This window comes from Coregonus lavaretus (genome assembly GCF_964263955.1).
Source record: "Coregonus lavaretus genome assembly, chromosome: 29".
Lineage (NCBI taxonomy): Eukaryota > Metazoa > Chordata > Actinopteri > Salmoniformes > Salmonidae > Coregonus > Coregonus lavaretus.
The window spans coordinates 17,632,373-17,647,444 of NC_140016.1; the positions used below are offsets into that span (position 1 = coordinate 17,632,373).

At 43.7% G+C, this 15,072-nt stretch overlaps 1 pseudogene across 1 annotated transcript in view; it reads left to right on the plus strand.

Annotated features, from left to right (window-relative positions):
* Positions 1-547: 547 nt before the first annotated feature.
* LOC311105034 (ADP-ribosylation factor-like protein 3) overlaps positions 548-15,072 on the plus strand; it is an 18,236-nt pseudogene continuing 3,711 nt past the window's right edge. The window contains exons 1-4 of the transcript in view: positions 548-565; positions 2,185-2,311; positions 3,219-3,330; positions 3,790-3,840. The product of the transcript in view is annotated as an ADP-ribosylation factor-like protein 3 (transcript). The remainder of the gene's footprint in view (positions 566-2,184; positions 2,312-3,218; positions 3,331-3,789; positions 3,841-15,072) is intronic.

Sequence of the window (15,072 nt, forward strand, 5' to 3'; positions counted from 1 at the left end):
TGTGTGTGTGTGTGTGTGTGTGTGTGTGTGTGTGTGTGTGTGTGTGTGTGTGTGTGTGTGTGTGTGTGTGTGTGGCGGAGAGTCAGTAAGGCTGTTTCTTCAGTTTAGCAGGTGGTTTAGAGATAATCCAGGGGAGGGAGAGGGGGTTGGAGGTGAATGTGGACAGAAGACGAGGGCTAATTCTGGCCTCTTAATCCTAGTCGCATCTCCCTACCCCTCTCCCTCCCCATCCCCCTCCCCCTCCACCTCCCCTTCCCCCTCCCCCTCGTCCCCTTTCCTCTTCGCTAACCCACTAGTGGAGAGCAAGCTAATGTAGGGAGACAACTCACCGACTGTCAAACACACACACACACACACACACACACACTCAAGCATACACACACATACACACAAGGTTTTTTTAAGAGGAAGGAGGAGGTGAATGCAGGTGCCTTGTTTTCACCCTAACTAACAGGTGACCTGTCCTGGATAGAAGCTAGCTTACCAGTTGGGTTTAGCAGAGAATGCAGCTGCAGCCTTTGGGCTACGCCACACAACACACTCAACCATGGGAGAAGCTACAAAGGTATGTGGCCTAATATTGAGGCTCCTATGGCTTGTACTTTATTAGTGTGACCAATGAGGAGATGATTGAGACATATATGGCTCGTCCTATATTAATGTGACCAATGAGGAGATGATTGAGACATATATGGCTCGTCCTATATTAGTGTGACCAATGAAGAGATGATTGAGGCTTCTATGGCTCGTCCTATATTAGCGTGACCAATGAGGAGATGATTGAGGCTTCTATGGCTCGTCCTGTGAGGAGATGATTGAGGCTTCTATTGCTCGTCCTATATTAGCGTGACCAATGAGGAGATGATTGAGGCTTCCATGGCTCGTCCTATATTAGTGTGACCAATGAGGAGATGATTGAGGCTTATATGGCTCGTCCTATATTGGTGTGACCAATGAGGAGATGATTGAGGCTTCTATGGCTCATCCTGTATTAGTGTGACCAATGAGAAGATGATTGAGACTTCTATAGCTCGTCCTATATTAGTGTGACCAATGAGAAGATGATTGAGACTTCTATAGCTCGCCCTATATTAGTGTGACCAATGAGGAGATTATTGAGGGTTCTATGGCTCGTCCTTTATTAGTTTGAACAAGAGAGAGAGAGAGAGAGAGAGAGAGAGAGAGAGAGAGAGAGAGAGAGAGAGAGAGAGAGAGAGAGAGAGAGAGAGAGAGAGAGAGACTTACTAAGGTTCTAAACAGACAGTTAGTGTGAGTCATAACAAGGTGTTTATTATTCTCCTGGTTGTCTCATAAAACACAAAGCATGTCATTAATGGAATGGAAATTATCAGAATGGAAATTAGGCCAGTCATTCCCTCTCTCCATGTACTTCCTGTTTCCTCCTGATGATGATGATGATGTAAATGATGTGGGACATACTCTACATGGGGCCACTAAAAAGGGCCTATTAGGACCTACCCGAGAGATCAGAATGGACCTCCCCTCTGGGAATAAAACCTGCTGCTAGTCAGCTACCAATCAGATGGGTGGATGGATGGATGGATAGGGATGATGGATGGATGGATGGATGGGGATGGATGGATGGATGGGGATTGATGGACGGATGGATGGATGGGAATGGATGGATGGATGGATGGATGTGGATGGATGGATAGATGTGGATGGATGGGGATGGGGATGGGGATGGATGGTTGGATGGATGGATGGGGATGGGGATGGGGATGGGGATGGATGGGGATGGGGATGGGGATGGGGATGGGGATGGGGATGGGGATGGGGATGGGGATGGGGATGGGGATGGATGGGGATGGGGATGGGGATGGGGATGGATGGGGATGGGGATGGGGATGGGGATGGATGGGGATGGGGATGGGGATGGGGATGGGGATGGGGATGGGGATGGATGGTTGGATGGATGGATGGATGGGGATGGGGATGGATGGTTGGATGGATGGATGGGGATGGATGGATACCTTTCATTAAGAACCTTGAAATTGCTATGGTCACAAGTTGTCTAGACTTATAGCGTCACTAAGGCCTGATAGCCATAGTCAAGCGGATTGGGATTGTTATGGTAAATGAACTATAGTGTCAAGCAGTAATGAAATGATGGAATTTTACTGAACTGAATGTGTTGGTCAGAGCTTGCTCTCGGTCCTTCAGAAGTTGAAGGGGACCACAGAGAGTGTGGAGCTGAGGATAATCCTACTGGGTCTGGATAACGCAGGAAAGACCACCCTATTAAAGAGTCTCGCCTCAGAAGACATCAACACTAATCACACCCACACAGGTCAGAGAGTATACACACACACTCTCTCTCTCTCTCTCTCTCTCTCTCTCTCTCTCCTCTTCTCGTCTCTCTTCTCTCTCTCTCTCTCTCTCTCTCTCTCTCCCCCTCTCTCTCTCTCTCTCTCTCTCTCTCTCTCTCTCTCTCTCTCTCTCTCTCTCTCTCTCTCATCTCTCTCTCTCCTCTCTCTCTCTCTCTCCTCTCTCTCTCTCTCTCTCTCTCTCTCTCTCTGTCTTTATCTTTCTCTCACAGCACGTAAGACACCATGAAATTCACCAATGCAGCTATAGCATTACACCACACTATCAACTCAGGTGACGGAACAAAACAACAAATGACTTTGACACAGACAATGGAGAACCACTCCAATGCAGCCTTAGTGGGTTTTCACTCCTCCCTTGTACTTGATTGATGATTTAAGGTCACCGATTAGTAAGGAACTCCCCTCACCTGGTTGTCTAGGTCTTGAATTGAATGGAAAAACCAGTAGGCACTAGGCCCTCCATGGAATGAGTTTGACACCCCTGTCCTAGGTTCTTAGGTAAATCCTTAACTGTAAGTCTTGAGTATCATTCCTTGTTGTTCTGACATCACAGTGATGAGTGTTGGGCTTGACTTGACTTAATCCTTTTAGCTCCTAGAGGGCCTCAACAACAGCTCTCTATCTCCTAGAAGGGTAGAGGGCCTCAACAACAGCTCTCTATCTCCTAGAAGGGTAGGGGGCCTCAACAACAGCTCTCTATCTCCTAGAAGGGTAGAGGGCCTCAACAACAGCTCTCTATCTTCTAGAAGGGTAGAGGGCCTCAACAACAGCTCTCTATCTCCTAGAAGGGTAGAGGGCCTCAACAACAGCTCTCTATTGAAAGGCCCAGACATTATGTACTAACCCATGGTTTGTGTTTGAACCCAGGGCTTTAACATAAAGAGCGTGGCCTCACATGGAATGAAGCTGAACGTATGGGACATCAGAGGACAGAGGAAGATCCTTCTGGAAAAAATACCTCGAAAACACAGACTTAGTGGTGAGTATCTAACAGGGTCATTCAGATCCACTGCAGTATAGCAACCATTCTGTCTTATGATCCTCATGTTGAGATAGTAACTCATTACTGTATTACTGAGATGGTAGCTCATTACTGTATTACTGAGATGGTAGCTCATTACTGTATTACTGAGATGGTAATTAATTACTGTATTACTGAGATGGTAGCTCATTACTGTATTACTGAGATGGTAATTCATTACTGTATTACTGAGATGGTAGCTCATTACTGTATTACTGAGATGGTAATTCATTACTGTATTACTGAGATGGTAGCTCATTACTGTAAGGAGAACAGCCATTCCCAACAATCCCATGATATAAATGTTGTGGGCCTAGAGGATGATTGTTGCATGTAGTAAATATGTCATGGCTATGGTGAAATGATACTTTTGGATAACTATGTGGATGTTTCTGGTTCATTATTTTCATCTTCCAGATCTATGTCATAGACAGTGCAGACAAAAAGCGGTTTGAGGAGACGGGACTGGTAAGAATGGCACACCTCAGATCTATAATAGCTGTCTATAATAGCTGTCTATAATAGCAGTATGTAATAGCTATCTGTAATAGCTGTCTACAATAGCTGTCTGTAATAGCTGTCTAGCAGATTTGATTACATTCACAGCCTTATCTCATTGTCTTATTATGTCTAATTACTATCATTACGTACTGTCAATAATCTGTATCTGTACATCCCTGTCTCTCTGTTTGTCTGTCTCTCTCTCAATTCAATTCAATTTCAATTTCAATTTAACAGCTTTATTGGCATGGGAAACGTATGTTAACATTGCCAAAGCAAGTGAAGTAGATAGTAAACAAAAGTGAAATAAACAATAAATATTAAGAGTAAACATTACACTCAGAAGTTCCAAAAGAATAAAGACATTTCAAATGTAATATTACGTATATATACAGTGTTGTAACAATGTGTAAATACATTTCTCTCCTCTCTCTCTCTCTCTCGATTCAATTTAAGGGCTTTATTGGCATGGGAAACGTATGTTAGGATAAAGTAATCCTTCTACCCCCCCTTACCCCAACCCCCCCCCCCCCCCCCCCCTAAAAAAATTAATAATAATAATAAAAATAAATTTAAAAAAACATCGTAAAGTGGTTGTACTACTGGCTATAAGGTGAATGCACCTATTTGTAAGTCGCTCTGGATAAGAGCGTCTGCTAAATGACGAAAATGTAAATGTAAATGTTTACATTGCCAAAGCAAGTGAAGTAGATAGTAAACAAAAGTGAAATAAACAATAAATATTAACAGTAAACATTACACTCAGAAGTTCCAAAAGAATAAAGACATTTAAAATGTCATATTATGTATATATACAGTGTTGTAACAATGTGCAAATAGTTAAAGTACAAATGGGAAAATAAATAAACATAAATATGGGTTGTATTTACAATGGTGTTTGTTCTTCACTGGTTGCCCTTTTCTTGTGGCAAAAGGTCACAAATCTTGCTGCTGTGATGGCCCACCCAGTAGATAAGGGAGTTTATCAAAATTGGGTTTGTTTTCTAATTCTTTGTGGATCTCTGTAATATGAGGGAAATATGTGTCTCTAATATGGTCATACATTTGGCAGGCGGTTAGGAAGTGCAGCTCAGTTTCCACCTCAATTTGTGGGCAGTGTGCACATAGCCTGTCTTCTCTTGAGAGCCAGGTCTGCCTACGGCGGCCTTTCTCAATAGCAAGGCTATGCTCACTGAGTCTGTACATAGTCAAAGCTTTCCTTAAGTTTGGGTCAGTCTCAGTGGTCAGGTATTCTGCCACTCTGTACTCTCTGTATAGGGCCAAATAGCATTCTAGTTTGCTCTGTTTTTTTGTAAATTCTTTCCAGTGTGTCAAGTAATTCTCTTTTTGTTTTCTCATGATTTGGTTGGGTCTAATTGTGTTGTTGTTGTCCTGGGGCATCCTGGGTCGTCTGTTTGTGTTTGTGAACAGAGCCCCAGGACCAGCTTACTTAGGGGACTCTTCTCCAAGTTCATTTCTCTGTAGGTGATGGCTTTGTTAATGGAAGGTTTGGGAATCGCTTCCTTTTAAGTGGTTATAGAATTTAACAGATCTTTTATGGATTTTGAAAATTAGTGGATATCGGCCTAATTCTGCTCAGCATGCATTATTTGGTGTTTTTCGTTGTACATGGGGGATATTTTTGCAGAATTCTGCATGCAGAGTCTCTTTTTGGTGTTTGTCCCATTTTGTGAATTCTTGGTTGGTGAGTGGACCCCAGACCTCACAATCATAAAGGGCAATGGGTTCTATAACTGATTCAAGTATTTTTAGCCAGATCCTAATTGGTATGTCGAATTTTATGTTCCTTTTGTTGGCGTAGAAGGCCCTTCTTGCCTTGTGTCTCAGATCGTTCACAGCTTTGTGGAAGTTACCTGTGGCACTGATGTTTAGGCCGAGGTATGTATCGTTTTTTGTGTGCTCTAGGGCAACGGTGTCTAGATGGAATTTGTATTTGTGGTCCTGGCAACTGTGCAGAAGATCTATGTGCTGCTGTAGGCCCTCCTTGGTTGGTGACAGAAGCACCAGATCATCAGCAAACAGTAGACATTTCACTTCAGATTCTAGTAGGGTGAGGCCGGGTGCTGCAGACTGTTCTAGTAACCTCGCCAATTTGTTGATATATATGTTGAAGAGGGTGGGGCTTAAACTGCATCCCTGTCTCACCCCACGACCATGTGGAAAGAAACTTGTGTTTTTTGCCAATTTTAACCGCACACTTGTTGTTTGGGTACATGGATTTTATAATGTCGTATGTTTTTCCCCCAACACCACTTTCCATCAATTTGTATAGCAGACCCTCATGCCAAATTGAGTCAAAAGCTTTTTTGAAATCAACAAAGCATGAGAAGACTTTGCCTTTGTTTTGGTTTGTTTGTTTGTCAATTAGGGTGTGCAGGGTGAATACGTGGCTGTCGTACGGTAATTTGGTAAAAAGCCAATTTGACATTTGCTCAGTACATTGTTTTCACTGAGGAAATGAACTAGTCTGCTGTTAATGATAATGCAGAGGATTTTCCCAAGGTTGCTCTTGACGCATATCCCACGGTAGTTATTGGGTTTAAATTTGTCTCCACTTTTGTGGATTGGGTGATCAGTCCTTGGTTCCAAATATTGGGGAAGATGCCAGAGCTAAGGATGATGTTAAAGAGTTTAAGTATAGCTAATTGGAATTTGAGGTCGGTATATTTTATCATTTCATTGAGGATACCATCAACACCACAGGCCTTTTTGTGTTGGAGGGTTTGTATTTTGTCCTGTAGTTCATTCAATGTAATTGGAGAATCCATTAGGTTCTGGTAGTCTTTAATAGTTGATTCTAAGATTTGCATTTGATCATGTATATTTTTTGGCTGTTTGTTTTAGTTATAGGGCCAAAAAGATTTGAGAAGTGGTTTACCCATACATCTCCGTTTTGTATGGATACAGTGGGGGGAAAAAAGTACTTAGTCAGCCACAAATTGTGCAAGTTCTCCCACTTAAAAAGATGAGAGAGGCCTGTAATTTTCATCATAGGTACACATCAACTATGACAGACAAATTGAGAAACAAAATCCAGAAAATCACATTGTAGTATTTTTAATGAATTTATTTGCAAATTATGGTGGAAAATAAGTATTTGGTCACCTACAAAACAAGCAAGATTTCTGGTTCTCACAGACCTGTAACTTTTTCTTTAAGAGGCTCCTCTGTCCTCCACTCGATACCTGTATTAATGGCACCTGTTTGAACTTGTTATCAGTATAAAAACACCTGTCCACAACCTCAAACAGTCACACTCCAAACTCCACTATGGCCAAGACCAAAGAGCTGTCAAAGGACAACAGAAACAAAATTGTAGACCTGCACCAGGCTGGGAAGACTGAATCTGCAATAGGTTGGTTTGAAGAAATCAACTGTGGGAGCAATTATTAGGAAATGGAAGACATACAAGACCACTGATAATCTCCCTCGATCTGGGGCTCCATGCAAGATCTCACCCCGTGGGGTCAAAATGATCACAAGAACGGTGAGCAAAAATCCCAGAACCACACGGGGGGACCTAGTGAATGACCTGCAGAGAGCTGGGACCAAAGTAACAAAGCCTACCATCAGTAACACACTACGCCGCCAGGGACTCAAATCCTGCAGTGCAAGACGTGTCCCCCTGCTTAAGCCAGTACATGTCCAGGCCCGTCTGAAGTTTGCTAGAGTGCATTTGGATGATCCAGAAGAGGATTGGGAGAATGTCATATGGTCAGATGAAACCAAAATAGAACTTTTTGGTAAAAACTCAACTCGTCGTGTTTGGAGGACAATGAATGCTGAGTTGCATCCAAAGAACACCATACCTACTGTGAAGCATGGGGGTGGAAACATCATGCTTTGGGGCTGTTTTTCTGCAAAGGGACCAGGACGACTGATCCGTGTAAAGGAAAGAATGAATGGGGCCATGTATCGTGAGATTTTGAGTGAAAACCTCATTCCATCAGCAAGGGCATTGAAGATGAAACGTGGCTGGGTCTTTCAGCATGACAATGATCCCAAACACACCGCCCGGGCAACGAAGGACTGGCTTCGTAAGAAGCATTTCAAGGTCCTGGAGTGGCCTAGCCAGTCTCCAGATCTCAACCCCATAGAAAATCTTTGGAGGGAGTTGAAAGTACGTGTTGCCCAGCAACAGCCCCAAAACATCACTGCTCTAGAGGAGATCTGCATGGAGGAATGGGCCAAAATACCAGCAACAGTGTGTGAAAACCTTGTGAAGACTTACAGAAAACGTTTGACCTGTGTCATTGCCAACAAAGGGTATATAACAAAGTATTGAGAAACTTTTGTTATTGACCAAATACTTATTTTCCACCATAATTTGCAAATAAAATCATAAAAAATCCTACAATGTGATTTTCTGGAGAAAAAAAATGTCATTTTGTCTATCATAGTTGACGTGTACCTATGATGAAAATTACAGGCCTCTCTCATCTTTTTAAGTGGGAGAACTTGCACAATTGGTGGCTGACTAAATACTTTTTTTCCCCACTGTAGCTCTTCGTGTTGTTGTTTGTTTAGTGTTTTCCAATTTTCCCAGTAGTGGTTAGAGTCTATGGATTCTTCAATTACATTGAGCTGATTTCTGACGTGCTGTTCCATCTTTTTCCGTAGTGTATTTCTGTATTGTTTTAGTGATTCACCATAGTGAAGGCGTAGGCTCTGGTTTTCTGGGTCTCTATGTTTTTGGTTGGATAGGTTTCTCAATTTCTTTCTTAGGTTTTTGCATTCTTCATCAAACCATTTGTCATTGTTGTTACTTTTCTTCGGTTTTCTGTTAGAGATTTTTAGATTTGATAGGGAAGCTGAGAGGTCAAATATACTGTTTAGGTTTTCTACTGCCAAGTTTATACCTTCACTATTACAGTGGAACGTTTTGTCCAGGAAATTGTCTAAAAGGGATTGAATTTGTTGTTGCCTAATTGTTTTTTGGTAGGTTTCGACACTACTTTCCTTCCATCTATAGCATTTCTTAATATTATTCAGTTCCTTTGGCTTTGATGCCTCATGATTGAGTATTGCTCTGATCAAGTAGACTGTTATTTTGCTGGGGTCTGATAGGGGTGTCAGTGGGCTTACTGTGAATGCTCTGAGAGACTCTGGGTTGAGGTCAGTTATAATGTAGTCTACAGTACAACTGCCAAGAGATGAGCTATAGGTGTACCTACCATAGGAGTCCCCTAGAAGCCTACCATTGACTATGTACATACCCAGCGTGCGACAGAGCTGCAGGAGTTGTGACCCGCTTTTGTTGGTTATGTTGTCGTAGTTGTGCCTATGGGGTATATGGGGGAGGGAATACTGTCACCGCCAGGTAGGTGTTTGTCCCCCTGTGTGCTGAGGGTGTCAGGTTTTTGTCCAGTTCTGGCATTTAGGTCGCCACAGACTAGTACATGTCACTGGGTCTGGAAATGATTGATTTCCCCCTCCAGGATGGAGAAGCTGTCTTCATTAAAGTATGGGGATTCTAGTGGGGGGATATAGGTAGCACATAGGAGGACATTTTTCTCTGTTGAGATCATTTCCTTTTGAATTTCTAGCCAAATGTAAAATGTTCCTGTTTTTATTAATTTAATAGAGTGAGTTAGGTCTGCTCTATAACAAATTAGCATAACCCCTGAGCCCCTTCCCTGTTTCACACCTGGTAGTTTGGTGGATAGGACTACCAGCTCTCTGTAACCTAGAGGGCAACCAGTGGGTCCGTCTCCTCTATACCATGTTTCTTGTAGGATGACAATGTCTGTATTTCCGATTTCTTTGGTGAAGTCCAGATTCCTGCTCTTTAAGCCAAAGGCAGATGACCTTAGGTTTGGATATTCCAGGATGAAATAGTGAAGGCTTTGTGTTCCATAAAGTGTCTAATGTTGTTGGTCGCATGGTTTGGCCTCAGGCCAGTAATTGTGAGCAGAGCCTGCTGAGCATCTGGTACATGCCATTGGCTTGGGCTAGTGTAAGAGTGGGGGTTGGGCCGGTTTGCCTGCTCACGGCCTTGGCGTATGTGTGACTTTCATGTTGAGGCCCTCTTTGCGGGATTGGGGTGCATGGGGTGGGTAGGAAGGGCATAGGTCTGATCTGAGGGGGCATAAATGGGGTGTGGGCATAGTTGACTTGGGGAGGTGTTAATTGGTGGGGGTGTGGATGTGGCTCTGTGTGAGGTGTTGGGTCTGCGGTTTTGGTCGATATCCTTTAGGGTCTGGGCGAAGGTGGGCACTACTGCCTTGTATAGGTGGACCTGGTTGTGAAGGCTGTTCAAGTCCAGGTTGGAGTGGTGGGCCAGGTAGACATTTGGTTTTGAGACACAGTCACGGGAAATACTTGCGTTTACCTGCTGTATGGTAGCAGGGTGGAAGTATTTTCGTGGTAGCAGGGTTGAGATAACCACTTGTGCATTGGGGAAAGTAGAATAAGCTTTTTCTATCACTCCCTTGAGTGCTGTGGCCACCCTTTCCTGCTGTGTTCTCAGGTCTTTTGTGCCTGTGTGTATTATTATGTGGCTGGGTGATCCTAGTTGGTCCTCAGACAGAAGGTCTAGGGCACGCTGGGTGTTTGGACACCAGAGTTTAGACACTGGTTGTTTGGGAAAAGTTTATTTTCTTGTATGTATTTCCTGTTTAAGTCCATAATGAGTACAATCTGTGGCTTGTGCATGTCCTTAGTGGGTGTGGGGGGGGGGGGGGTCGTCAGGGCTATCAGGGTGGCTGACAGGGGGGGTGCTCAGAGGGGTTGGGATCCCCTGGGCTTGGGGTTCTTCATTTGTTTGTCCGGCTGTGATGTCGAGGCTATGGTCAGGGTCTAGGGCAGGGTTCTTCAATTCCGGTCCTGGAGGACCGAAACACCTCTGTTTTTCATCCTCTCCTTCTAATCAGGGGCTAATTCAGACCTGGGACACATTCACATTTACATTTTACATTTTAGTCATTTAGCAGACGCTCTTATCCAGAGCGACTTACAGTTAGTTTTCATACAGTCTGCTTCATAGACAAACTACCTAGAGTACGGTAGGCCATATTTACAAGGAAAGACACCTGCTCTTAACCAGCTAGCACAAAACAACCAATGTAATGTTAACTAACTTGGACACCAGGTGAGTGCAATTAACTACCATGTAGAAATAAAAAACAGAAGTGTTTCGGCCCTCCAGGACCGGAATTGAAGAACCCTGGTCTACTGCGGTGTCGAGACTTTCGCCAGGATGTGAGGTGGGCTGTTCTGCTGGCTTCTCTGCGTGGGTGGCCAGCTCTCTAATGGGTTGTTCTCTGTCACCCTTCATGGTTCTCACCTTCTCCTCCAGTACACTGATCCTCTCCTCTAGTGCTCTCTTCTTCTCCTGCTCCTGCTCTTTCTCCTGTTGATGTTGTCTCACCACAGTCCAGAGTGCAGACATGTCTCTCTCCACCTCCAGCTCTCCAGGTCTAGTTAAGGGGGTGTTGTTGTGCTGGACTGTTGTCTGGGTCTGTGCTGACTGGAGTGTAATCACCTGCTGTTCCAGCTCCACCTGCCTTACCTCCAGCTGGGAGAATGTATCCTTCATTTCAATGAGGGAGTAGTACTCTGTGCTGGGAAGTTGACTTTCAGCTTGGGGTTGCTCGTCTGTGGGGTTATATAATGAAGACGTCGGGGTGGGGGTATCTATCTCTCTCTCACTCTCTCTCTCTGTCTCTCTCTCTCTCTCCCTCTGTTCTCTCTCTCTCTCTCTCTCTCTCTCTCTCTCTCTCTCTCTCTCTCTCTCTCTCTCTCTCTCTCTCTCTCTCTCACTCTCTCTCTCTGTCTCTCTCTCTCTCTCCCCTCTGTCTCTCTCTCTCTCTCTCTCCCCTCTGTCTCTCTCTCTCTCTCTCTCTCTCTCTCTCTCTCTCTCTCTCTCTCTCTCTCTCTCTCGTTGGAGTGCATGCTGGGAGTGAGTCGTGAAGCAGGAGTGAGTGTGAGAGCGACTGGAATTTTTTTCATTCTATTGGGTTTTTGGTGTGTATATATTTATATTGATTAGTTTAGTTGGTTTAAGGTTATCTTGTCTAACTATCACTAAGCACGTATAGGGGTGGTGGGATTGTTGAGGTTGTTTTTCGCGAGGGCACAACCAGCGGGTGAGGCTGGTTGCAATGGCCACTCGCGGAAGTTTGGAGTTTGAAAAACTTAGTCGGCGACATGGAGTTAAGATTCCTGCTGCGGCCGGGTGTTCAGTGGAAGAATGTAGCTTAGCAGTGGGCGCTATCATTGGGTATGATAGCATCAAATCAGCCTCAAGGATGAATAGCGCTGTAGTGATATTTGCGCTGTAGATTCCATTGAAAAGGTGAATAAGATAGTTGAGAGTGGTGTTGTGTTGCGGGAGACGCAGACGCCGGTATTTCCGCTTATGAATCCGGCGAAGAAAGTTATACTTTCTAACGTGCCACCATTTGTTAGAGATGAAGTGTTGGAGCGAGAGTTATCTCGTCATGGTCAAATTGTATCAACAATAAAGAAGGTTCTTTTTGGATGCAAATCTCCGTTGCTGAAACATGTCGTGTCTCATAGGAGACAAGTGCATATGATTTTAAAAAAGGACATTGATGAACTGAATTTAGCATTCAGTTTTAAGATTGATGGATTTGATTATGTTTTCTACGCTTCTACTGAATCAATGAAATGCTTTGGCTGTGGAAGAGAGGGGCATTTGGCGCGTAATTGTCCCGAGAATGAGCGCGCAGATTCTGGTAGCAGCTCTAGTGTTGGTGCAGCTAATGCACCACCGCGAAGGGATGAACATGCTAAGGGTTCAGGGGAAGGGAGAAGGTGGGCAGATGTGGTAGGAAAAGTAGGAGAGGAAGGCAGTGTGGATACGGGGGCAATGGTGGTAGATCAGAACAAAGAAGGAGGGGAAAACGTCGGTGAGATTGCGACTGCCGTTGCTGAGGTGGTGCTGGAAAATGAAATTGGAGATCAGGAGGAGATTGAAATAATGGAAAAGGAAGCCGCTGTTTTCAAAGTACCGAGGAGTAAGAGGAAGAATGTAAGGGGTGGTGAAGGGTCTAATTCCAAGAGGAAGGTAGAGATTGATAAATCAGTTGAAGATAAACAGGTTGTAGAGATGGTGGAGTTTTCTTCTGGGGAGGATAGCGAGAGTGAGTCATCTGATGCGTCACAACAAAATAGTGAGATAAATGGGGTGGAAGGGAGGTATGGGATTGAGAAAGTACGTCAATTTCTGAAGTTGACAAAAGGGAAGAAATATATGCAGGATTATAATGTAACAGATTTTTTCCCTGAAAGTGAATTGTTTATTGAATCAGCAAAGTTTCTGATGTCAAAAATAACAGGGGGAGGTTTGACAAGCCCTGAAATTGCTAGACTCAAGAAAGTGGTCACGAGAGTGATAAGTGATGCAAATTCTAAAGAAAATGAAAGAGTTCAGTCGCAGCCTTAACTCTGTAAAGAGATGTGGTTTCTGTGTCTTCCTCTGTATTTTTTTTTCATCCATGAGCAGTTTTAAGATTTCTTCTTTAAACGTAAATGGGGCAAGAGACGTTAAAAAAAGAGCCGTAGTGTATGAGTTAATTAGGGGAAAGGGAAGTGACATAAATTTTCTACAAGAAACGCATAGTAATTTGGAAAATGAAGTTATGTGGCAACAGGAGTGGGGGGGGGACAGTGGTGTGTAGTCATAAAGACTCAAAAAGTGGGGGTGTGGCCATCTTGTTCTCAAAAGGGTTTTTGCCTTTGTCATATGAGGTTGAAGAGGTAGTTGAGGGGAGGTTATTAAAAGTTAGAGCGAGGTATGAAAACATCACTATGTGTCTGATAAATGTATATGCCCCAGTGGTGGCAGTTGAGAGGGTATGTTTTTTAGAGACATTATCAAATACCATTGGGAAATGTAATAATGAAGATTATTTATTTATTGCTGGGGATTTTAACTGTACAGTCAGTGATTTAGATAGAAATCACAAAGAACCTCATATAGCCTCAAGGACTTTTTTAAAACGCCTCATTGTAACACATGAACTGTGTGATATTTGGCGGAGTCAACATGGAGGCACGAGACAGTACACCTGGGCGCATGTGAGAGAGAACACCATCTCTATGGCCAGGTTAGATAGGTTTTATTGTTTTGAGCATCAATCTCAGGTCTGTAAATCAAGTGTGATAACCCCAGTGGGATTTTCTGATCATTGTTTAATAACAGAGGTGGTGTTCATTAACGATGTAAAACCCAAAAGCGCATATTGGCATTTTAATATAACTTTATTGAGTGATGCTCACTTCAGGAAATGTTTTAGTTTTTTTTGGGAGAGGTGGAGGTCTCAAAAGGCCAGTTTTGTATCCCTTCAACAGTGGTGGGATATAGGGAAAATCCAGATTCAACAATTATGTAATCAATACACAAGGAATGTCACCAGGGATATCACCAAATCAATGAAAGCCCTAGAGACTGAAATAGTGGAACTCATAACGTTGGTTGAGACCACAGGAGATCGAGGCCATACTCAGGCCCTCAAGAGGAAAAAAGCTACATTGGCAGACCTGCTGGGTATCAGAGCACAGGGGGCATTGGTGAGAAGTAAGTTTCAGGGAATCTCTGAAATGGATGCCTCATCCAAATTTTTCTTTGGTTTAGAGAAAAAGAATGGACAAAGAAAAATTATTCATTGTCTCAAATCAGCTGTTGGACAGGAGCTCACTAGCCCTAGTGAAATTAGAAAGAGGGCAGTAGAGTTCTATGCTGAGCTCTACAAGTGTGAGTACAAAGAGGATAAAACAGTGACACAGCAGTTCCTTGATGGGCTCCCACAGGTGGCTGCAGAAGCTCAGGTTGAGCTAGAGCAACCATTGTCTTTGCAGGAGCTATACACTGCATTAAAAGGCATGTAAAATGGAAGGGCACCAGGCATTGATGGGCTTCCCGTTGACTTTTTTAAGTCTTTTTGGGCTATGTTGGGAGAGGATTGGCTAGCAGTAGTTAATGATAGTTTAACCGGAGGGTTACTACCAATAAGCTGCAGAAGGGCTGTCCTCACCCTACTGCCCAAAAAGGGTGACCCTAGGGAGGTGAAGAACTGGAGGCCGGTGGCTCTATTGTGCACTGATTATAAGATCCTGTCAAAGGCTTTGTCCAACAGGCTGAGGGAGGTGATGGGGCAAATCATACATACGGACCAGTCCTACTGTGTTCCTGGCAGGCAGATAGGGGATAAC